Consider the following 25,467-nt stretch of genomic DNA (forward strand, 5'->3'; position numbering starts at 1 on the left):
TATAGAAATTAGGGAATTACTTTGAGGAGGTCGTGGGATCAAAGCCAAGGTCACCTATCAAGAGTAAATATACTGTAAGATTTTCAGGAAGGGTAGAGAAAAAATGTTTTAATATGCCGTGAACATGAAAAGCGGGGAAAGATCCTCTGTAAAGAGTTTTCAGAAGAAATCATGCAAAAAAAAAAAAAAAAAAAAAAAAAAAAGCAGGTAATATTCAGTGGAAAAGCCTGATGGCATTCTATGCACTGATTTTATGAGCTAATGTGGCTAATGTGCTCCCAAAGGCATTCTCCCATCAAAGAGTGTAATATCCAGAGGAGGAGTGGAGGAGTGAGGGTACAGCCAGAGGGAGGAGCAGAGACTGGGGGCTTTCCATACCCCGGTGACCAGAGAGTTTTGGAAGTAACCACTGCACAGAGTTTCTGCATAAGGCTGCTCACAACTACGTACAAGACTTTCAGACTAGAGCTCACTGAAATAAAAAAGAATGTTGATCAATTTGATTTCATCAAAGATCTTTGTTCAGAATAAGAACTGGAAACATTCATCTGTATGACTGTTTTCTGAGGATTAACTCCTCACAGGCTATTTATGTCAGGACCAGTGAGATCATTTTCCACTGTAACTTCTACAATCTGTTATTACATATCTGTTATGACTTTCAAAATCAGTCACCATTCTTATGTTTCATAAGTCTAAGTATTCCACATATTCCATAACTTTTCATTCCTTTTCCACTGTAGACATCAGTCACTCTAGCTATGCTCATCATCACTCATTATCTCACAGACTGAATTCTCTCCCTACACAAAACAATTCAGTGTGGATAGCACAGTTGTGTAAAGGCATTACCTATTTAAACTAACATTTACTAGTTTGCTACTGTGACACAGGAAGTCATGTTCCTAATGCAGGATGAGAAAAAAGGAGAGTGCATAGACTAGATTAATAAAAAAAAATAAAAATTGATCTAGACAAGGATCTGATGCCCTCTCTTTTGCCTGATGTGATAAAATCTGCTTGATTTGGGAGTGTGAATCTTGCTAAAGGAGGTAGCATAAGATTCAGTCCTCTACATCCATCTGTTTTAAGAACAAGTTTGTTTACCTGAGGGAAACCTCACAGAAGGAATTCTTCCCTCCACCGCATAAACAAATCTTAATTACGCATTAATTCTAATATAGCTTCATGTTCGTTATAGGCTAAACTTATTGGATAGAGCAAGAAGCAGAAATTATACTTTTTCACATGTTGCTCTTAATGGAAGCTAAGAGTAGCTCACCCGAAACAAATGAATAAACTGCTGAATGTATGAATTTTCTAAGAAAGCTTGAGTAAACTGATAGATTATTATCAACATTCTTCAAAAACAGTAGTTCTCCTGAGCAACAAAAGTGATCTTTATGTTATTTTTGGTGGAAAGCTTGAAGAGCTTGAACACAGATGCATCAAAGCTGATGGGCCTTTTTTTTCCCCACAAGCAATAAAAATGAAAAGGATAAATCTGGAACTGTACTAAAAGGCCTCCAACAAAATGAAACAGTAATGTTATCTTGAAGAAACATCATACAGAGGGTCAACAAGCATGCAGCCGATATGTGTGGGTCTTATGTAAATTTTATAAAGAACTTGGGAGAAAATATGCCAGCATTTTGAAAAACAATACTAGAATTTTTCATCTTTCCTCTGTCTTTATATAATTGAACAAAACCATGTCTACTTTAAAGTAAAATATAAATTATTGATCCATATTTCAGAAAAATAATCTTTAGACCTTCATGTATAATCTGTAGCAGATGTCGACTATGTGATTGGCCATGTTGTTCACATTTAGAATGAACATTCACAAAACTGCCTTTGTGTCATTATGCCAGCAATGTCATGCATGCACACAGAACAGTACTGCAACATGTATATAGTGAGGGAAAAAGGCAAAATAGGGAAAAGGAGAAGTGACTGGGAGAGAAATTAAAGCAATCAATAAAAGTTATCTTACTACTACTAGATGCCTCCCAATGGAAATTTAAAGTATAAATACACAATGGCTTAGATCTCATTTTGGGTTCATATTTATCATCTTAAATGATTTGGTAGCTCATTCAAATCCCTGTCTCACATAACTCCTCATATTATGATGTTTCGCTTCATGACAAGACAAGGCTGGCACCTTAGTAGAAAACCAAGAATATATCCCCTCTGTCAGAGACTGAGACTCTGGAGTGTGGAAACCAAGGCCTGTGAGAAGAGAGGTGAGAAGAGAGAGGTAGATAGACTCTGGAAGTTTATCTTGTAAGACACCTAAAGGTCTTGTAGTCACATCTTAACTCTATCCCACTGAAAAAAGCTCATGATGCTTTTATGTTGGTTTTTTTTGTTTGTTTGTTTGCTTTGTTTTCCTCTTAGACTAGAAATCTACAGCTGTTTTGAAGTCTGGCATAGCCCTAGCATATAATTTATACCATTTCCATTTAGCACAACAGTTAAATCTTAAACAGTAAGCTGAAACATATTACTGAAAAAATCAAAGCACATTGGACAATTGACTCAGTGATGGTCTTTAATGCTGTACCCTGTTGGTGTGGTGTCTGTGGTTGCCATTCCTCACTGGAGAAACATCAAACAGTTTGTAAGCCTGGCAAACCCAACAGACAAATCTGCTTCTGTTTGCTTCCATCCTGTGAAACAGTTGCATTTGCATAGAGAGCGTGCCAAGATTTATGGGTGTATATGCAACTTACACTTGTAGGGGACAATCCCCAAATAATTGTAAATGTGAGCCTGGAGAAAGCCTCAAGAGATAATTAAACCACAGGAAGGAGCCTGGTGCCCCTTCCTTTAATTTGACTGATTTACTCCTGGAAATGTCCAGAACACTCAAGAAACAATCAAGCCAATAGAAGAGCCCAGGTGTCACTTCCTATGATTTGGCCAGTGTTCAGTGTCTCAACCAGCTCTGGAACTGGACAGAATTGTAGTTGGTTTCAACCATCAACAGTGGTTAGAAGGGAACCATCCTTGCCCTTTCTTCTTTGGTACTATAAATAGCAGCTGGACCAGCCCTTTTCCACTACTGTTACCCTCAGTTCTTGATGCTGCTGGTCCCCTTCTTCATTATGTACCATAAGGACCAACCACTTCTGTCAACAGACCCACTGCTGGATCCAGAAATAATTATCTCTCTTTTTCTTTTAAAGTTAAGTAAAGCAAAGCATACTTGAATTTCTTGCATCTACCAGTATGGCAGCTGTTGAATCTGGGCCTGAACCACTGACTGAGCACCTGAGGAAAGAACCTGCTCAGCCCAGGGAACACAGCTGGAGGCAATTCACCCATGTGACCACAAGGAGTGAAGCCTGGCTGCACCTCACTTGGACCTCACTTAAGGGCTAACTGCAACTGGGGAAAGATCTCTTTCTGGACATTCCTTCTTTATGGAGCCTTTCTCCTGTGAGTCTCAATCTTTGGATATGGCTGAGCAGTCCTTTTTCCTTCCCTTTTAATACCTTTCTATTGCATTAGTTCCTTTGTCATTACACCTCTTGTATCACCTTTCCATTGCATTGATCTTTCTGGTTGTTACACTACCTAACAGTGTGGTTCTGTTACTGTGAGATGGCTAACATGTATAGGATGACATTTTCATAGAAGGCTTCTATTGAAGTTAACATATTTAGTTTTTATGCATGAATCTTGAGTGCCACTTCACATTAGGAGGTAGAGGATGGGATGGAGATATGGAGGGAAAATATACCTGTATGGAGGGGCTTGCAAACCTAGTCACTCCTCCCTCCTTTCACAAGTGGTATGTAACAACACTGCATATGTAAACATTTTCTACTGAAATATGTATAAAGTAGATCTTGTTTCCATCTAGTGTATTTTTTCTCTTTTACCTAGCCAACAAGCAGGTAAATTAGCATGAATTTTACTGTGTACTGATGAAACTGGCAGCAGCTTCTAAACTAAATAGTTCAAATTTATCTTTGTTTCTGTAACTGCCGTACTATCTGATGTGGATACTAATTCATAAATGCGGGGTTTTTGTCTTAAAAGAATTCTTCAGCATTCAATGAAATTATTTGTGATCATTTCTTTCTCTACATTATTGTTTTAGCTTATTAATGAGAAATGGACATGAAAAAAGAAACAAGCACAGCAGAAGTAAAAACTTGATGGAATATTGCGACATGTTTTATTTCTTTAGTTCTAGTCAACCAATTTAACTATGAATAGGCCTAAGTACTTGAATCATAGGGAAGTAGTAAGAAGTATCAGAAGTAATAGTTAATACAGATTAGTAATACCTTTTCATGTAATTAAATCAATCAGTTCCTAGTAACCAATCAATTGGCTCAGTCCTACTCAGTACAGTAAGGATGAACAAATACATTTACAATAAATTCCACTGAGGGAAATTTTAAGAAAAGTGCAAAGGGTAAATTATTGATTCTCACTGTTTCTATTGGCTGTTCATTGTTGTTGATGGGAATGCATTCTTTGTGAAATATTTTCCTCTCTCCAAATATTTGGAGGGATATTGCAATGACTGGGGCTTGCCAAGAATGCAAACAGTACAGGCAGGTACTTCTCTGAGCAACAGTAATTGCATTATTCTCTCCTTATATTCATTCCATCAGCTGACTATAGTGAGTCTGGTTGGCTTTGAATTGGGATTATTAATTTTGAGAGCCTTCAAGGTGTTGGTTCTGGCTCAATTTTAGATGCACATAACATAACACCTGCTTTTTTAAGAATCTGGTCTCACCTTTTAATTTGGCAGATGACTATTATTTAAACTGTGGGGGGCACTATAATTCCCCCTTAAAAACTGATTTTATTTATTCCCTTCTAACTTTTAAAAGCTACTTTAAAATCTCTTCTTTAATTTCCAAAGGTGTTCTCAGATTGACTACCACTGGCTCCCCTACCCAGTCATTATTATTATTATTCTTTCTGGATCCTTTTCAGTGTTGGTAATGATTATGTTTTGAGAACCTGGCAATATATTTTATTTTTATTGTTTACTAATATAAACAATGTTTTTTCTGCTGTATGTGATCAGGTAAACAGAGCAAATTTAGTATGTCAGGTATAATATTGAGATTAGTTAATTGTGCATTTTTCAGTATTGTCTTCTCTCTTGGGAACCAATATAAATCTATTCATTGTTTCAAAAACAAATATTTCTACTTTTGTAAGACTTGAGAAGTGACCTCCTTTGCCCCTCTGGTGTCACAACCAGAAAATGCCTCCCTGAACAATGCAACCCACATGACTGTAGTACTTTTAAAGTTTATTGGTCTTTAGTATGAAGCCAATACTGAAAGAATGACAAATGTCTTTCAAAGCATTTATACATGCCGGTTGCACACAAAAGAGCTGGCAATGCTTACTTCATTTTCAAAGTGGTCTACTTCTCCAGCTTCAAATGGATATTTTTGGTTGACACTGGGTGCAAGATGGAGTAGAATTTGAAACAAATGGTTTCCCACAAGGAAAAGAATTGAGAAATACAGTGATTGTGAAGGCAACCTCAACAGCATCTGGTAAAATCACACTAGTTAGCTAATTTTACTTGAAACAAGGAATTTGGTTGTTTTTTGTTGGGTTTTATTTTATTTTATTTTATTTTTTTTTTTCTGATACAGAAAGTCTGGTTGGAATTTTGTAAGGAGAATTTGCTTATTGATAACAAATTGAAACATAGAAATGGTGGCCATCTATCATCTACTCCAGCTTTCTGCCTAAAGCACCACTAAAGCCAACCTTAAATCAAGTTAGCGGTGGCTTTTTGTCCAAGCAATCCTTCTAAGCTGAGAGAAAGACCTGTCCACAGCCTTTCTGGGCAGCCACAAGTAAGAAATGTAGCTGTCAGCCACAAGATTAAGAATAATACCCAGCAACTTAAAGAATACTTTTAGGAAATGAGGAAGTCATCTTCATTCTTACAATGTTCTCTCCCCTCCCTGGGAAATTTTTTTTCAACTTAAAAGCATGGCTTTTCTGGTATGCCGGAATTTTGTCACTGACAAAAGCATGGAGCAGCAGAGGGGCATAGTTACTACTGTTTTATTAAATAGATATACTCAATTTCCAGCTGCTGACCATGTGTTCTATTTTTATGTGCAAACTCATCTCATTCTCATTTTGAGAAACAGGAAGCATAGAAGTAAGTGTACACTCTTGCAAGTCTCTAGGTTTTGCAATTAAACTACACATAAACCCTGAGCATGTGACTTCTGCTTAAAAATCTGTTGAATGTGCCCATGTTATCTCCTAATCCCCTTTTTTAAATCAATCCAAGTATAAAAACTGATCAAGTGATCATTAGATTATTTTATTTTGGCATTATTTACTGTAGATAATTTCTGATGGTAAGAGAGATTTCAGACAGAAACAGAAGTAATCCGAAGGGTAAAGGATTTTGTCATGACAACTATAGTATAGCAGGATGGGGATTCAGAGTGAATGACAGAGCAAGTAGGGTTTGTTGTGTTTTTGATTTTTGTTCCAGAAAAACCACCAAGCTTTTCATTGGACATTTATAGTGATTGATAAAACCCAGTAGACATGACATTAAATGTAATAGCAAACTAAGTATAGTTCGTAAATGCCAAGAGCTGCTATCCTCAGGTGATGCATAGTCATTTTTTCCTTCTAGTTAACTCCATGTGAAATTTGTAGAGATCTTGCAAAGGTGTTTGATCTGCACCTTTGCTTAACTTTTCAAATGTACCCAGTCACAAAAGCAAAACAAAACCCACCTGATTTATACACTCTGTCCCCAAAAAAGAAAAGAGGAAAATGGCGAGAGAAAGTGATTCTTCTGCAAACTTCAGTGAATAGAATGAATACAGTCCCATACAATTTTAATGTCAAAATGAGCTGTTGCTTTTAGTACCCTCAAGAAGTAGCAAAGTAAAAACGCACAGTATTATACCTGTTAAAATTTCCAAGTAAGCAGCAAACAACTGGAAGGATCTCAGTACAACTAAAACAGGCACACTGTTTTTCCAGTGAAAAGTACAAGAAACAGAGGAAGAAAGCTACATGTCTATAACTGATGATTAGGCAAAGAGAAATTGTGTGTTGTCTCATGTAAAGTTACTTAAAAGCAAGGGTAATATCCTACTTGCAAGATTCAGTGCTAGCTTGAGAAAGGCCTGACTGATTAAATATTGCAGGATTCTTTGGAAACTGTTTAAGGATCTGTTTCCACATTACTGATATCTTGATTAAGTACAAGGCAAAGACTGGAGCACTATGGTTAAATGAATACTTCAGAAGATATATTGGAATACTTCACATTGCATTATTTTCAAAAGGATTTATTTGGAATATGGTTGACTGTTAGTTCTTACAAGGAAAATTGATTTTAAGAAGATAGAGAGTCACTTATTTGACCAATACCAGTAGAACTAATTTTGGGCCATAACTCTGCCATCCTGTAGTACTTGCAGAGTTTGAAAGGACTGAAATACAATATTTTCTTAGAGGATAAGCAAAATCAAATACCCTGGGGGCCAGTTGAGTTCTGCATCACTGTTCCTGCTCACTGTAGTCTAAAGGCCTAAGTACGCTTGGCTCATAACATCTCTGGAGGATAACATAACATTCTGAGAAATAGTCAAGGCTACTCATACTGACCAATATAGGTGAGGTCAATTGTGGACTATGCGTAACACAGATCAGCCATTTAAAAGACCTCCTCCTACTCTGACCTAAATTATTGCTCTACTCTGGAAAGGGAAGTTTATTTGCCAGCTCCTCAGAGTGACGAGGTCAGAAGTACACAGAAGAAATAATATCTGAATGCAGCACAAACTTTTGGCATGTAAAGTAGAGCTAAAATAATTTAATGTGGATGCAATGTGAGGACTTCTCTCTATTTGCCAGGGAGATTTGTATCATACGTGGCTATTCAGATGCCAAAAACATGCATCTTCAACAGAAATCACAGTATGTTTTTTTCCTCCGATTTTACACTGGCTGATAAACAGCCTTAGTCTTTGGTTTTGATAAAGGAAAAAAAAAACAGTCAGTAGTTTTAAAATACTGAGACTGCTTTGTGTCTATTTTCACCTTTACAATAAAAATCAAAGACAAATTCTTTTAGACAAAGCATTTTTTCCTTTTCAGCAACTGTGTACTAATTATCTGCTACTTTATCTGCTGTTTTTTCAGAGAAGTACAAGGCAAACCTCAGCACCTTCCGCACCTCTGCCAATTTCTAAGCCTAGTTATTTCTTTACTTAAAACTTAAAAAATGAACATCAGCAAATGTTTTTGTCAAAAAACAGAACTAGTCCTAACACTAACTGTCTGTTATGTAAAAACCTCACTGCTGAAAACAAAAATGTAGTTCAACTTAACAGTAATTGTCTACAGATACAAATAAATTTTTTTAAAAAATGGTTTTGGGGACACCCTTTTCTATATTTTTTGCTTTAAAATACAACTGAACAGTGAAACATCTGAGTCTGATGTTCCTGCTGTATTAGTTTTTCACCCCTTAAACATTGTCAGCATATGCACTGCTGACTTCTAACAAGCTCCCTGTGCAAGTTTGTGCAAGCTGTTTAGTCCTGACATAGGGCTGAGGAGCACTATGAATCTGAGCCTCCTTCTCTTTCTGCTTTCCTTCTGTCCCTTGAAACAGGGTCTGATTAATGAGCAGCTCTTTAGGTCTCTAGAAGGGGAATCCCTCTAAAACATATCTTATCAGAAAAGGCAGTTAGGGCTGTCCTTAACCCCTAGCAAGTTCCTTAAGACTTGGCTGACATCCTCACATTCCAAAAATCTTTCAGAAATTTGCTGCCTCTTCCCCTGCAGAGTAACCACATGTTTAGGAGACCCCTAACATGAACCAGATTAAAAGAAACAAAGGACAGACCTTTATTCATTAGAGAAATTGAAAAACACAGGAAAAGGGTTGATAAATATGAATGAATTTTGATTCTGTTGACCTTCCCTTGCTCTAAATTAACAGAATTTCCTTCAGTAGGATCTTTGCTGAGAAAGTGAAGAACCATACAGCACAATTGGACAGTGCCCAGAGACATGAAGCTTACCACGGCTGGGTGCTGTCTAGAGGCATGAAGCACACAGAATTTTTCAGCTGAACATACGTGCATATCTTTGATGCAATAGTGACAGCTTATGAAAGCAAATCACTTGCAAAGGATTAGATGAAGACAGTGTAATACCCTTGTTTCTCAAATATATGGTAATTATATTCCAATTTCAAACACAAATTTCTCAGAACCACAGATCATTGTGAGAAATGCTGTTTTCTTTCTACAGATAGAGTTTCTCACAATTGCCACATTTTCATATTGCCATCAATAACACTACTGGCTACAGAATTCTGTAACGAATTCAATATCATCCCTCACATAAAGCCAATTCTACTCTAGACTACAATGATTTAGTTGAAGATTTGGATATTCCATAGTTCTTCCCAAAAAGATGCAATAAAATGTAGATTGAGAGAAAAAAATGGACAGATTTGTAAACTTGTGCATGTGTAATTTGCATTGGAAGAGGAAATATTTCTGTAGTGCACATCAAAGCCAACAGTTTGCACCTTTCAAACCTTTGAGACCTACTTCAACATGAGGATATTGCTCATGTAAAGGAACTTAACAAGCCAGAGTTAAAGCGTGCAGTGCAAGAGTAACTGGAATCTAATTGGAGATGGTAATCATTAAATGATCCCATCTTTGAAGATTTTCACTGGAAAGTCTTAGCTGGCTTAGGTATTTAAGCCATGGCTCTTTAGCTTAGAACTGTTTGGTGAGCATAAGGAAGCTGATAGTTTTCTGTGGAGTCCCTTGGGAGAGCATAGGATGTGGAAGTTAGTGATTTTTTCAAATATTACTGAAGTAAGTTTCATAACAGACCTGAAGAAGTAGCAGAGTTATTGTTCCCAGTTGACAGATTTGGAACATAAACCTTTAAACCATGAGGTCATTTCTGTGAGCTCAGGCTGTAAGCAACACCCTTTGCCACCTTACCTTAGAGCCCAGCAAACAATTTTATCCTCACAATTATTCTTTCAGGCAAGATGATGTTATCCTCTACTTTATAGGTGGAGATCCAATAGCCAGAAGATTTAGCAACTTGCAGGAGATGATTGTACAAAAAAAAGCCTGTGTCAGGTCTGGAAACTGGAACCAGACCTTTTGAATTTCAGTCTGATGCCTATAACATGTGCCCATCCAGGTTCCTTTCCTATTGTCAGTTACCAAAAACAGTTTTACCCAGTTTGATTTTAAAATCCTGACTTACAGACCACAGTCTGCCCATTGTGTTCGTTTTGAGCTAATGTGTACTTATGAAAGTGGCAGGTTGGATGGTAGAAGCAAACGTTGTGGTAACACAAGGCACAGGCATGTACTGCAGAAGTAGAATTCCAGAAACATCTTTTGAAAGAAGCATACCCCAGAATATTTAATCTCTAACTGAAAGCAAAGATCATAAGAGCTGCATACAAAACTCACTACTTACAGATTCCCTGATAAGACACCTGTCTGCTGCTTAAAAGATGTAAAAGACATTTGCTACCAAAGTGAATCTCTGTTGTGAATGACATCCCACCTTAAAAAATAACAAAAATCCTCAAAAATCAGCACACTAAAGGAAACTTTCTTGGCCACGAAGAAGCTCTCTGGGAAGTTGTCTTCATACCCCAGTCAACAAATGCAGAAAATCATAGAGATATCTTAATTGAAAAAAATTAATGGCTCACAGCAAATCTGGGCTATCTCAATCCAGACAACAAAGCAGCTCAGTTTATTTAGGGAATATGGATTAGTGGAGAAAATAGTTATCAAACCACAAAATGACTAACTGGGGACATCCCTGCTAAGGATTTACTTTCTTAACACAACTGCACAGATTGTTCTGGTCTTTATGCTCATACAGCAGTGCAAGAAAGAGTGTACAAAATTAGGGTAATTCACTGAACTTCCTCTGCCATTCTGGTGCCAGTTGTGCAATCCTTTACATACTGTAAGGGAGCTCTCCATGTATTCCCCGGGCCATTGCATCTACCAGCGTAACCAAGAAAAAGAAATCCTCTGGACATGCTACATTCTCTCTTGGTTGCACTTCATGTACTGTAGCAGTGATTAAAAACATCTGCTGAGATTGTTTTCCCAAGACCAGAAAGCAGTAGTGTAACTGCGTCTGAGCTGTGGATCCAGATGAGTAAACAGCATTTGTGCAATTCTTTAATAAACTCATAAATGCTATGGAAAATAAATAAATAAATAGCCATCCAATTTAACAAATGGGGAAAAATAGAAGGAATGAGAATTGGATACGACTGAAAGTTCATCTGACTTTTCAATATGTACCTTCTCACGGTATTTTATAGACAGTGACTTCACAGACTTTCTGGGATGAGTAATAGCTATTGCTCCAAAAAATAAATGCAGCCTCTGGAAGGGGTTTTCTGGAGTGCTCTCTGTTCCTGTAAGAGCTCACATCTGGAATTTGGTAGCCAGCATTACTTACCATTAAATTAATTTAATAAAATTCTTTGAAATTGTCATTACTTACAGAAAAGTCTCAGTTATAGAATGTAAATAATAAAAGAAAAATCTGGGAGAAATTATATAATTTGAATAGAGTCTGTACTACAATCCATGGTAAATGTACAACAAGTCATAATCTAACTATTCAATTCATTACCAGCTCATCATGCAAACAAACAAAAGCCCTGCAAAGACATGCTGCCCTTTTACTGCACTTATTTAAAAAATAATAATATAAAAAAAGGGATGGAAATCACTGGGTAGAAATATGTTTACGAAGTTACTCCACATAATCCACTTAAGTGACTAATAGAAGTACACACAGGAATGAAGGTCAGAAGAGAATTGTTTCCCAGAGTAATTTATCTGACATGAGCTTACCCAGTACAAGAGAGAACTATTCAGTGTGCTGCCTCATCTAAAATTCAACCATTTCCCAAAACATAAGAGAAAAAAAAAAATTGCAAATAAAAACAATATGAGGAAGCAATTGGTATTATCATTCTCCCATTGTTCCCTACCCTGTAAACCAAAATAACTCGAAGGACACTGTGAAATCCCCTGATAAAATATCAAGGAGACATAAGCCTCCAAATAGCTTTTTGCTAAAAAAGCTAAAAGCCAGAAGACACTACGTCTACCACACAGTTCATTTTCCCAGGAATGTATTTGGCCTTCAGGTATTTGTGTATTTGGCATCACAAACAGGCGGCATCAAAAATATGCAATCTGAATACATCCCCTGGTCTCCAAAACAATGTCAGGATAAGATCTGAGTACAAATATTTCTGCTCTTCCCATGATTGGTATCTCTGGGAAGGTAATGCAGGCACATTGGTGGGAGAATGCAACAGAACTGGAGCCAGAGCATCGGCAGGCAGCACCACAAAACTCTGTTCTTTGGGATGTACCCACCACATTCTCTGTGATGGATACTGAATTCAGAGAGTGGGTTGCTCTGTATATATCAGTTGACACAACTTTAGAAGCTTCAGTTTCAGGTTGCATATTAAGAAAAATTTCTTCTCAGAAAGACTGCTGAGGCTTTCTGAGACAGAAAGACAGGCTGCCCAGGGAGATGGTGGACTCACCATCCCTGGAGGTGTTCAAGGGCTGTGTAGATGTGGCCCTGAGGAACACAGTCAGTGGGCATGGTGGGGATGATTTGGTGGTTGGACCTGATGATCTTAAAAGTCTTTTCTAGCCTTAATGATTCTATATTATGACATTAAGGTCCAGTTAAGGGTTTTTTTTGACATGAACTGCATAGAAATTAAAAACACCATATCTTACCTGAAAGTACATAATCACACTCAAAAGAGAGCATCAAGGCTAATACAAACATCTCAGAAACACACAGTCACACATGACAGTTGCAAATAAAAAATGCTAACTCCATAACAAAAAAATACTATAGAAGACGTTTGCAGCTGATGATAGTAGATGGTTAGACTATCTCACTAGAGAACCAATATTTTACCTCCAAGTTGACCTTGGATATTAAGTGGTGTATGAAGCAGGGCACACTCATGGTCTCTAAAAAGAAAGCTAAACAAATTCCCAAGAGAGAGCCAAAGCTGAACCTTAAATGGGCACACTATGCCCTTGGTGCAGTGACGAGCAAGGATGTGCTGTAGCCAAAACCACAGAGCCCACTTGTTGCCAGGGCAAGCAGGAATTCTGACAAGATTAATCATTTCTCTGTTGTGATCTGGCCCTGAAAGCATTTTGTTTTAATACAAAGTAAGCACTTGTGATGATTAAGAGAAATGCACAGTTGGATCACTTCATTGTTCAGTGGCCAGTCATAACATAAAATTTGCTGCTTAATGCAGAAATACAGTTCTTCAGCGTATGTGTGGTTACTGCATGCTCCAGCATCTGGGTTGATGCAGTGAGCAATTTGACATGAGCTGACCAAGCAATTCCATGTCTTTGTGAGTCACTCTCCAGCCATCCTTGTGACTTCATGATTAGCATATCTGCCTTTTTCTGTATAGACATGGAGAAATCCCAGGCCTGACCCTGATGTCCATCCATGGACAGATGTCCTGGCCTCAGTCTGTCCTTAGGGAGGTGCCCAGTGACTTCCATAGTTAAACTGAAGCCTAGGAAGTGCTGTGGACTGACCTGCACAGATAGATGTGAAAATCTCTGTAGATCGGAAAGTAAATAGGCACTGAATAGAAGTGAGGATAGCTCTCAGGAACACTAAAACACACCAGTTCCTCCAAGTGGCTGCTTCCCACCTCCCTCCTAGATCTGCTGCTCTTCAATGTTTCTGTGCATATTTGTGTGTGTGTGTGTGTGTCTGCACTGTGCATTTGTTCCCTCCATTTTGGAACTAAGCTGTTGGATCTATGGTCCAGACATCTGATTTAAATAAGCATCCAGAAAGGAGGCTGGAAAGCTGGTGAGCTTGTTAGCACAAGAACAAGCTCTCAGGCAAAAGATAACGCAACATTTCTGAGTTTCAGCCTGTACAATTGCATTTTGCTGCCTAATCAAAACCAGGGAACAGGCAGGCATAACATTCTCATTATATTTTCTTCTGAGCAGTCCTCTACTCAGTATGGAGCTGGGCTGAATGGTCCGCTGCAACCAACTTGCCCATTAATACTTCACGAAGCAGTGCCATTGTGATTTGTTTTAGAGAAAAGTCTGTTAGCAGGCATTTCTCAACCTATCAATGGCAAGTAAATAGCTCCTCTGACTGTTTGCTGGCAAGTTTGCACAGCTCTTACAGAGGGGGATGATCAAAAGAAGCACTTATCTTTAGCAGTGCAATCAATACCTGGCAGTATTTCAAGCCATCAATTACATTTGTGTGCATATACATCAAATATACTTATATATGCATAAATTATATATGTTTTACATATGTATACAATGTGTAAAAAATGAAAAGCTTACAAGTTTGTAGGTATAGACAAGAAAAAGGTCCTGATAGATTCTGAGCACCCTATCTAGTAGGAGGAGAGGAGAAGGAGAGATTTGAGACAATGTACTAATTTCAATACTTCCAAGAATTCAAGCTGAAAAAGAAGCAGAAGAGGTTCCTGTTGCTCACATCTGACAAATAGGTCTTTTAGACTGGATTAATGGTCTGCTTACCAATTTGCTCTCTGTGTAGACTCCAGAAAAAACAGAGAAGGGACAAAACTTCAGGTGCTGCCCTGATATCCCCAGAGTGATTCCCCTCCTCTCCTCCTGTCTTTTTTCTTTCTTTCTTTCTTTCTTTCAAAAAAACAACAAACAAACAAACAAAAACAAACAAAAAACCTCACCAACACCACCAAAAAAAAAACAAAAAAAAACCCAAAACACCCCAAAACCCCAAAACAAACTTTTTTCATTATTGTTGCTCTGGGATTTCTATTATTTTTGTCTTCATTTCACCATTCTTCTTACATTTCTCCTCCTGGCACCCTCAATGCAAATACAATTTTTTCCCCTGTTGCCACTTCCAGACTGAAATCAGGAGAGGCGGACTGTGCCTCTGGTGGCGCAGTGGTTAAGGGTTTTCTTGAACTACACATGGTCCTAAAAGCTCATAATTAATCACTCCTCAGATATGTCAGTCCTTAATTTTGCTTCTGTATGCAGAAGCATACTAGGTATGACAAGAGACTCTTCTGTGTCTGATAATAGTGCAGCACAGTAAAACAACTTGGGTATCATGTGGTGTTCCTTGGCTTCTCTATGACTAAGCAAAGGTGGTGGGTTTTACCTTTGTATAATACAGCTCAAATGTGGAGTAGTTTGGATAGATCACATATACACCTATTGCTTTTTTTCTTTGCTGGCCAGTGAAATGATTTAAGCCTTATGCAACACCTTGTTTCAATGAAACGTGAGCTAACACTTTGAGATGGTGAAAGATGGTAATCTTTTATGTGTAAAGGTATCCCTGTTCCCTCCAAACTGGTGTGGTTTTTATCCCCCTTGCTCTCATGGGAAGAGGTTTTTTCCCCACTAAAAGTTAGTTTTCAATTGAAAAAAAAAGGTGGAAAATGTTGAGTAACTACTCATTTATATTTTAGAAATATCTGGCCAGTGTTGGTGTTGATGGTGTCCAGGAGTTAAGAGGTATGCATGAACATTACTGAATTTGCAAGCCTTGGCAAATTACTTCTGCAAGTGGGAGAGGAGTTCAGGATTAGGAAGCCATGCAGACCCTTTGTTGTCTCTTCAGTGATGCCATTGGCATATACAGTGTCACAGCAATACTATGGAAGGTTTTTGGTTGGTTGGTTGGTTGATTGGTTGTTTTTTGTTTTCTGTTATTGTTGTTGTTGTTTCCTAATATGTTTAAATAAACAGTAGGGCTTTGTTTTTTCTCTAGCACTGATTGAAATATATTTATTCCTCCTTCTCCTTCTTGGAAGCAGACTTAACCCAGACAGCCTGAATAGATTTTCAGGTCCACTAATGATCTCAAAGGAACTGAATAATGAAATCATATCTGCCTCTTTACTGAAAAAACACAGCCCAAGCTTACTCAGATCTAATTATTGCATTTCTTGAAGATAAATTGCAGCCTTGAAGGCGTCTTGCAATCGGTTATCAGAAGTAACTCCATGGGCACCAACTTTCATTTTTCTCAGTACAGTGATGTACTGCCAATATTTAGCAAGCAGCTCCCACCAAAATTTCCCTATTAATCTGTTCTGTGCTCTTGTGTCCTTGGGATGTATATTCTTGTAGGGAGAGAAAATAGCAATGAAGAAAATCTATTCATTTATTTTTTACATTACTGTTTAAACATTTTCTGAGAATCGCAGCCAGAGAAGAAAATAAAACCACTTGGCAAACAAACCTCTGTTCTATGTACTTTAGCAAGAAATGTTTATACTTTATTCCTGCAATTAAAAAAAAAATAAAAAAATTAAAAAAAAATACACAACATGTTGGAGTTTTACTTGTGGTGTTTTACTTGTGATGTTAGAGTTGGTAACAGCAAAGATGTGGAGTTATCTCTCTGTGATAAACTGCCAAACTTGTGCAAATTTACCCTTTTATAAGTTTTAGAAGGGATAAATCTCAAATATTGGAAGAATAATAATTTCCTGAGCGAAGGAAAAGAGATTCTTCATAAAGTTAAGTGGTGGTCACCTTACTGTATTGAATAATTTTATTCATTCCAAAGGAGTGGAGGAAGACGCTAGGAAAGAACAGATGTCACAGAATCACTACATCTTTCTAGAAAGAAAAAATTATGCTTGCGATTTCATATAAGGACTGGTCACTTGATACAACACTTACAAGAAGGGAAGATATAACCATGCTGAGCAAGCATCTAAAAGATGTCACTGTTCAATTAGTGATAGAAAGTCATCTCAATATTCCTTCCCCATAACATTAACAAGACTTTCAATAAACTCTGTGGATTTGCTCCAGATACATTTCTCCCCCCATCTTCATCCAAATCAGATTGTGTTTTTAAACTAGCCAAGTTTTCATTTTCATTTGACTTACTAACTAACCAGAGATATATTTTTAAGTAGAGTGGTTTCGGATGTAAAGCAATTGCTACTTTACTTTGATTGCATAGCTGGTAGAAGTGCTAATGCCCTTACATGAATTAAAGGGAAACAGAACATTTCATCTCATTTTGCCTTTGCTTCTACTCCTACTCAGAAATTATATTTATATATATATATATATATATGTATACTTTCTCCCCTTGAAATTTCAGACCTTGCAAGCAAGATCTTGCATGATTTTTAAAGAAACTGACATGAAAAATATTGTTATGACCTGACTACTCATCCTGATAATGAGCCCTGCTTCCCCTCCCTGATAATTAACAAGTAGCCACCCATTATTAAGCAGACCAAGTATTTCAATAAAGGGTCCTGCTGAGTTGTTTCTGTTCTGAAAAGATTTCAATCGAAAATTGAAGTAATGAGGTTCCCTCAAACTGATAAGCAGCTCTATCAAGCCCGCTGTGCTGGATTCATAAATCTACTACAAAGTTAATTGTGAGTTTTCCTGACAGAACTAAAAAAAAAAAGGTCTCTTTCTCTAGTTTGCCGACTAATTCCTGTTCCCATGATTCAAGTAAATATCTGTAAACCTGTCTATAAGGAAAAGAGTTTGAAGTTTACAGATCGGTTAGTGAATTTGAGGGACTCGAGAGTTGCAGAAACAATGCAGTGACATTGCTGTTGAACACCAGAGACTAACACCTTAAAACAAGACACCCAGGATGCAATTATCAAGGACAAATCACTTCCAGCTGAGCATCTGAACAGCAATCCTATGCAGTCTCAGAAAGCCATTTCCTTTTACAGAATATGGTCATATCTAAAAATATACCTTCCCCCATTGAAGAGGAAGTGTTTCAACATGTTTGAGAAAGTACAGAGAGCAAAATACTATAATGTGGGGTCACAAAGTTCTCCACAGTGGGTTGCATGTCTATTCTAATGCTGTAAGAGCATTCACAAACAGTTCAAACAAATATATCCTGATTCTGTCTGGGGATACACAATATGAGATTTAGTGCATGAGGAAAAAGTCATGCTGAAGTAAATGTGATTAGCCACTGCTATTTCTAGGCAAAATCATAGCTATTACTTAGTTGGCACTTCCATATTACTGTTCAGATACAGTAGTAAATTGGCTATAAAAGTTTTTGGACCATAAAGATTAGTAACTGCAGCACATTTCATATTAGAGAAAGGTCAGAACCTTAAATGTTCAAGTCAGTTAATGAGTCAAGACCCTTTCCTCTGGGTCTTCCCTCTTCAGTAAAGAACATCGTTTCAATATTGCTGAAGTGATGGTGTTTTACTGAAAAAATCTATGCATACTACCATAGGGAAATGGTTTAGTCCTTCCATGCATTACTTTTCAAAATGGAAACAAACAAAAAATTAACTTAAATAAAAAAAAAAAACAAAATTTCACAGAGCTTTCGAGTGCAATTTACAGCAAAAAGACACAGCAGATGTATCAGTCTCTTCTGTAATACCAAACTTACTTTTTAGCATTCGATGTCTGGAAGACAAAGCTTGGTGTTTCTGACAGAAATACACCTTATCTGAAGAATTTTTTAGGTTTTGGTCTATATTAAGTTTTGAGATTGATGTGTACATACAAGAACAATGATAAAATATCACACATTCAGTCTTCACAGTCTGTTAGATTTTAACTTTTTTATTGTTCTCCTTTGCGGACTTGTGGGAAATCGCTGTGATGCAGTGGTTCACTGATTATGCAGAATGCAAGCCAAAATATTTGTTACGAAAGCAAGTATTTGCTATAGTTGCAAATCCTTATAATCCATGTTAGTAAAAGCAAAATCTGTACAACTAGAAACAAACTTTCCCATGGTACACTAAGGAGCTGGAATTCTCAGATATGCAGACTAATGGTGGAGTCTTGTACTACATACCTTCAACACTCAGAACCGTTGCTTGTATAACACATATCCAACTCATTAATAGAAATTTTTTACTGAGTGAGTTTTTAGTGAGCTCAAATGAGCCATGAAAAAAAAATGAATGCTATGGAAACGATTCCAATTGCAGTAAGAATGTGTATGGTTTTTATCTTACCTTTCAGATCTCCTGTCTAGACTATTCATTTAATAATCACCCCCATCAAATTGCAGCCTCTATTTTTTATAGACTAAAAACATTTGAGGCACTTTCATCCTAAGTTAGTCAGGAATCTTGTTACTAATTTGAATATAGAAAAAAAAAAGAAAAAAAAAAAGACAACAACAACAACAACAAAACAACCAAAAAGATTGTATGTTGTATGCATAATGAGTTTCTTTATGTAGATGTTTGCTTTTTTGCCATTCAGGTCGTGTGAGCACTTTTGGTTCCTGTGTGTCACTACTGCAGGCCATCTTGAATCTCTTACACAAACATGAAAACAGATATAGTTCTCGCATCTGCTAATACACAGATGGATAACAGGTGATGAGCAGGGTGTGTGGGAAGAGAATCCACAATAAAGGCTTCCCAATTTAATATTTAAATATTTGCATGTATATATGTGTGCATTTACTTGTCTAATTTGTATGATGTTTGTCATGAAAATGAACCGTGAAAAAAGGCTATTTACTCAGAGTTCAATGAGGCAGTGCCACAGGCTGCCCAGAGAGGTTGTGGATGCCCCATCCCTGGAGGGGTACAAGCCAGGCTGGATGGAGCCCTGGGCAGCCTGATCCAGGTCGGGGGGTACCAGCCCATGGCAGGTGGTTGGAGCTTGATGATCTTTAAAATCCCTTCCAACACAAGCCACTCTGTAATTCTATGTACAGGATATCACAGCTCCACTCAGTTAAACAATCCAACATTCTCGGTCTTTGTGCACAAACATGCACTACAGCAGAAGTCCTTCTTATCTTCTTAATACTGTGAGGAAACATATCTGCATACCCTACTTTGATGTAGTGTTACAAGATCTGAAAAGCTCATAAACTCTGTATTAGAATGAATTTTTTCAAGTCAAATGAACCTCATCATTTGAGCCAAGTTATCAAAATACTGCATTTCTGTGAAATAAATCTGCATTATTATTATTATTCAAAACAAGCATTATTTTTAGGGTAACTGTAGGTATTGCAAAAAAATATGAGAAATAAAACCAAAGACTTCACAAATTTTAAAATTTTTCTGTTGCTTTCCATGTGATATTTGAATAAAATCAGAGCCACCTTAAATAGTATCAGAGTAAACACTTGAACTTCACACAATGTGTAGCACTTGAGTATGTGGAAAAGATTTCCTCATATTTACTTAATTCTGGCCAGCTAGTGATGTTTTCTTGCAGGATGAAAATGTCTGATCTGTCACAGAGTCATACAGTTGCATTATTAATGTTTTCTTAAATGGCAGTTCTGTCTTTTTCTTGCTACTTTGCAAACCACAAATATTTGTAATGTGTTTCAGAAGCTTCATTTTTAAGTCAGGCTCTGCTTTAGTCTTTTAATGTAGCATAGCCATGTTCTTTTCAAATATTATGTTGTTACCAGCAGATATCGGAATGTAAGGTCTCACTGCTGCCCTGGCACTCATTCCAGATAAACTATTGACATTATGATTTGTCAGGCATAAATCCTATGGAGATTGCAGAAACCTCTGGTGCCATAAGTGGCACAAATGGACAATGGCCTCAGAAAATAATCTTCCCAGGCTGTGGTATATCATTTAACACAGGAGGATTTGAGACACAAATGGCAGGGGAAAGCTTATGAGAACACTTTCTTGGCTCCCTGAGCAGATGAAGAAAGACACAAAGATTTTCATGGCAGCACTTGAGTTCACCTTATAAAGCAAACTCCCCTGCAGCTTCCAGGGGCAGCAGGAGCTGAGCCTGGAAATTGACACCCACGTTCATAGGAGCTTTTCCAGAGCACAGGAAAGTGGTAATAAATTAAAGATGTAACATTGTTTTAAAGGGGAGAGAGAGAGAGAGTTTGAGCTGACAAAGCACAGTATTTTTACCATACGCTTTTCCTACGGTCGCTTGGCATACCACTTAACATGAGGCAGCAAAATATTTCATTAAAAGTAAATGGTACACTTGTTCAACACAGATCTCACATGAAAGAGCAAGGAGAAAGAGCCATGGCTGTAATTCTCAGTGCTTGGATGATGCTAATTATTTATATATTCTTTAGTGGAATCCATCATCCTCAGTCTACAAACAACGCTTAAATGGCTTGATTTGTTGAATTAGTATAGTGCTAGCAGGGCACTGCATAAGTATAAAGTAAGTAGCTCGCCTAAACTTAGTGTATCTTAAAAGAGAATATTAAGTTGATGAATACAAATTTCCAGCTGAACTGTGAACCAGTTCTCACTTTAGCTGACGCAATTCAGTTTCTCTACTGGTTGTTTTAAACCAGCAGGAAAGAAATGTAATTTCAGAAGACAGAAACAAATTCCCAGTAGAGGAAAATAAGTGTGCAGTATCATGTGCAATCTGCCTCTCCATGCACTCACCAAAATTTGTTGTTCCGAATACAGTCCAACAAATAAACAACTGTTCTTGCTTTCTGCATTCTATGCAGTGGAAGATCTGGCTTCCACATGTTCCTATAGCCCAGTCAGTCAGTTGTAGTTGTAGATATATATATACATACATATATATATTAATGAGACAAAACTTGTTTTACTGAAAATGTGTTTTTACAGATCAAGATATGTCCAAACTTGTTATGGCTATTGCAAGAAAACTGAAAAGATAAATTAAAACTTCCATCCAGTGCTAATGAAGTGAGTAAGAACACTTTTTTTTCTAATACTTGGCAAACCACCTCTCTCTAATTGACTTTCTGTCTCATGCACAAAGATGTTCTCATAGCAAGTGCTTTCTCTGTACCTAGCTGGTAAGGTATAATCCACAGAATTGGAAGAAAAGTGCTATGTATGCTCAGATAGACTTTTCACAGGACAGTTGAAAACAGATAGACTTTTCACAGCATGTTGAAAACAGCTGCACATAGGGAACTCTCTTTCCATGGATTAGGTTTATTACTACTCCTTTTTTTCCTATTTTCAGTATGCATTCACTGATATGGATTCCATCTCCAACCTCCATGCTTCTTTACATTACTAAAAGGAGTTCTCTGATCCAGAGCAAACTATCATTAGCCAATCAATCTTCCTAATCCAAAATAGTTTTTCCAAGTTCATTTTGAGTATGATTCCTGAACTCTGCAAAGAGTGAATTCAGAGAGCACTGGAAATTTCCTATGAGTAAATTTAGACAATACATCAAAACCTAGGCAATAAATTGTCAGATCTTTACCAATACTATACTCCATGCCTACATGCATATAGATTAGGCAGTCTCCAACATCACTATGACTTTCTCAGCCAAAATTATGTGCCATTGCACAATCATTTAATATAATGAAGCCTTCAGTATTTGATCTCATTTTGATCTTCCTTTACCTTACTGGGAATTCTGAAGGACTCTTCCATTTCACATCTTTTTAAACAGCAGGATTGTTTTAGCATTTGTTAAACTTTGCAACTGAGATAACTTCAAGATGAAAGCAAAGACTCAAACTATTGCATTTTATTTGAATACTTAAAACTCATCCTTACATATACCTATAATGAGCTAAAGACATATACACTCTATCCTTAAAAAAAAAACAACAAACTGCTTTTATAAAAAATACTAGTTCTTCAGACAGGATTGTAAAAGCCCTAAGATCAAGTAAGAAGCAAACTGTTCCTAGTTGTAGAAAGAATCATTTTAGTTTTTGTTCACTATTCTTTCCAAAGAAAATTAAGTTAGAATTTAATTTTAAAATCTGGGATGTTGCCAAGCATTCATGCCCATTCATTTTGCTGAACTTCCTTTTATACAGAGTATTCTTTCAGTGGTGACTATGTCAACAGATTTCTGTTTTTCTTGTTTTATCCAACAGGAAGTATTTTTTTATTTTTTTTTCCCCTCTTTTGCATTGTATTTTAAAGTTTCAACATTGTAAGTGCAGTTTCAAAATCCAGTATGCTGAACAAACCATGAAGGATAAATGTTGACATTTAGAATATTACAGCTATAGTACAAGAAGATAAAAAGGCTATCACAGCTTGCAGTGCCTGATAGGCTAAGAATAATGACTACAAAAAAAAAGACAGATTGATTTCTTTTGTAAACAGCCTTGAAATCTGGTGCTGTATACAACTGGTCAAAAGTAATTTCAAGGGGTTAGTGGTTTAAATGCATTAGCAGAATATTTACTAATGGTTATTTTCTTTATAATATTTAATGTTCAGTACAGCTAATGCAAAACATTGCTAGTGTCACAGTGGGGGATTTGGCAGCTAGCAAAACTTGGAAAGTCTAGCAGTTACAGTTTAGGAATGTACCGTGCACACAAAAAGAAAAAAATGTTGTGTATAGACAGATAGTAGCGTGAAACCAACCAACAATTATTATTCCATCATTCTCCACCTACTTGGAGTCAAAATGTTAGATTCCTAAGAAAACTGTACTCAGTAGAGTACATATTCCAATATGTTGATGGCTCTAAAAGTAATCTCTCCTGTTTGTTTCCTGTTTATTTAGTAACATTGCTTATTAGAGTTAATTCTCAGCTATAAAATTCTTAACAGGCACCACCATTTTCATCAGTGATGAACTAGAGCCTGTAGGCTGCACTGAAAAGAAATCTGCATGGCTGTCCCGTACTGTTTGTAGACTGATGAAAATGATGGTGAAGGTAAAAGGGAAAAGCTTAAGAAATGTACTAGCCCTGAAAATAAATTTACTGCAAAGCACTCAGTACTCATTGTACATTCTGGAAATAAATAATTTCCACATATTAATGCTATGAAGATATAACCATTTGAATTACTACATTTCCTATTCACATCACAAACTCACTGTTACACAGATGTGTTACGCACCACAGGGATGAAGTCAAAGAAGAGAGTTGGCACTGGTGTTCTATTTCACATCTCTGCCTTCTAAATGATGAGAGTATTTCCATTAGTAATTCTGTGTTAAACCAAAACCTTGTAAAATGACTGGGATGACCAAGGGCAGTGGTAACTGCTGGGTTGGTAAGTCCTAGAGAGATCACTACTCCCACACGTCTTGAGCCTTAATCTCTGTGTTGTTTTCTTTTTTTTTTTTTTTTTCATGTCTATGCTAAAAACAGATACCTGTAGAGCTTGAAATGATATAGAAATCCTTTTCAGGAACTAATTGAATATGAAGAAGTGTGGTAGCCAAAAGAAAGTGTAAAAAAAAAAAAAAAAACTTAAACATTTACCAGCAACACATTTTAAAATCTGAATGTTTGAGTCAATAAATTAAATATATAACTGATAAAAGATAAATTGGTAAAATAGATGAAGAGCAAATTAAAAATTATGACTTAATAGAAAACAAAGTAATAACTACATTACATTAGATGACAGGGCCATTTCCCCTTTGCCAGCTGGTAATAGTGTGAGATTTGCAGGCTGGTTTCTTATTTGGGAATTCAGAGCTGAAGAGTATCCTATAGTCAGTTCATATATTTACAAAATGCCAAGCACTTCTCTTTCCCTGTTATATAAGATATGAAGCTGCACAAAGTCAGTATTCTTCCATAAAATGTCAACCTTGTAGAGGCACTGAAAATCCAGTTTATTTTGGATGTAATATAAAATGTACATTTCCCTGAGCTTTGTACTTGAAGATTTTTTGATACAAAATTGCTCACCCTTGAATAACTGCATGGTCTTAGGGGAAGCCTGCTATTAACCCCATTCTGTGACACAAATAGAACCTGTCCAGATAACGGAAATGGCATTAGTATGTGGAATACTTAGTCTAAACAGCCTCAAAATTTATTTTCCCCTCTACCCATGCAGAGTTTTGTCCTGAATGCACGTGCACTGAAAAGCACCGGACTTTTCACGCTCAGTGGTAACAATCACAAGACCTATTTTAAATCTAGCTGGAAAATATTCTTCACACATTCATGGCAGCAATTGATTGAATGACAATTCTTACAAAGATAAAATTCCAGTCCTTGTGGTTCATTTTCACTGAGGTAAAAAAATTATCTTTCATATGAAGTTTCAAGTTTTTTCAAGTTTCCTCAGTTTTTCAACTACATTTTATGGCCACTAATTAGTACATGGACCACGCATCTAGCTACAGGAGGGAAGGTCTATTATATTATAAATAATTTATTCTTATTCCTCGAGGAAGATGGTAGATGAGCCTATTCTTGCTGCCAACAAAGTAAGCACAACACACTCATCAGCCTATGAACAACAACTATTTGGCTGAGAATGATAGATAGGATCAAGTAAAGTTTTAGATCAAGCTTTCAGAGACTTTGAAAAGGTAACGGGAGAGTTTATTCATCCAGAGAAATCTGTGGTCATTCAAGGAACTGAAAGCGTTTAAGAAAGGAGTAGCATACAAAAGAGAAACATTAATTGGG

General features: G+C 36.9%; 1 long non-coding RNA gene across 2 annotated transcripts in view; it reads left to right on the plus strand.

Moving 5' to 3' along the window:
* The window catches only part of LOC107313573, an 80,183-nt gene that overhangs the window by 37,193 nt on the left and 17,523 nt on the right, over window positions 1-25,467 (plus strand). Inside the window, exon 3 of one of the 2 annotated variants that reach the window (XR_001555066.2) lies at window positions 21,701-21,781. The exons of the other annotated variant lie outside the window; for it this stretch is intronic. This is a non-coding gene — a long non-coding RNA (uncharacterized LOC107313573). The remainder of the gene's footprint in view (window positions 1-21,700; window positions 21,782-25,467) is intronic. 2 annotated transcript variants of the gene reach the window in all.

Source organism: Coturnix japonica, chromosome 4, assembly GCF_001577835.2.
Source record: "Coturnix japonica isolate 7356 chromosome 4, Coturnix japonica 2.1, whole genome shotgun sequence".
In the NCBI taxonomy this organism is placed as follows: domain Eukaryota; kingdom Metazoa; phylum Chordata; class Aves; order Galliformes; family Phasianidae; genus Coturnix; species Coturnix japonica.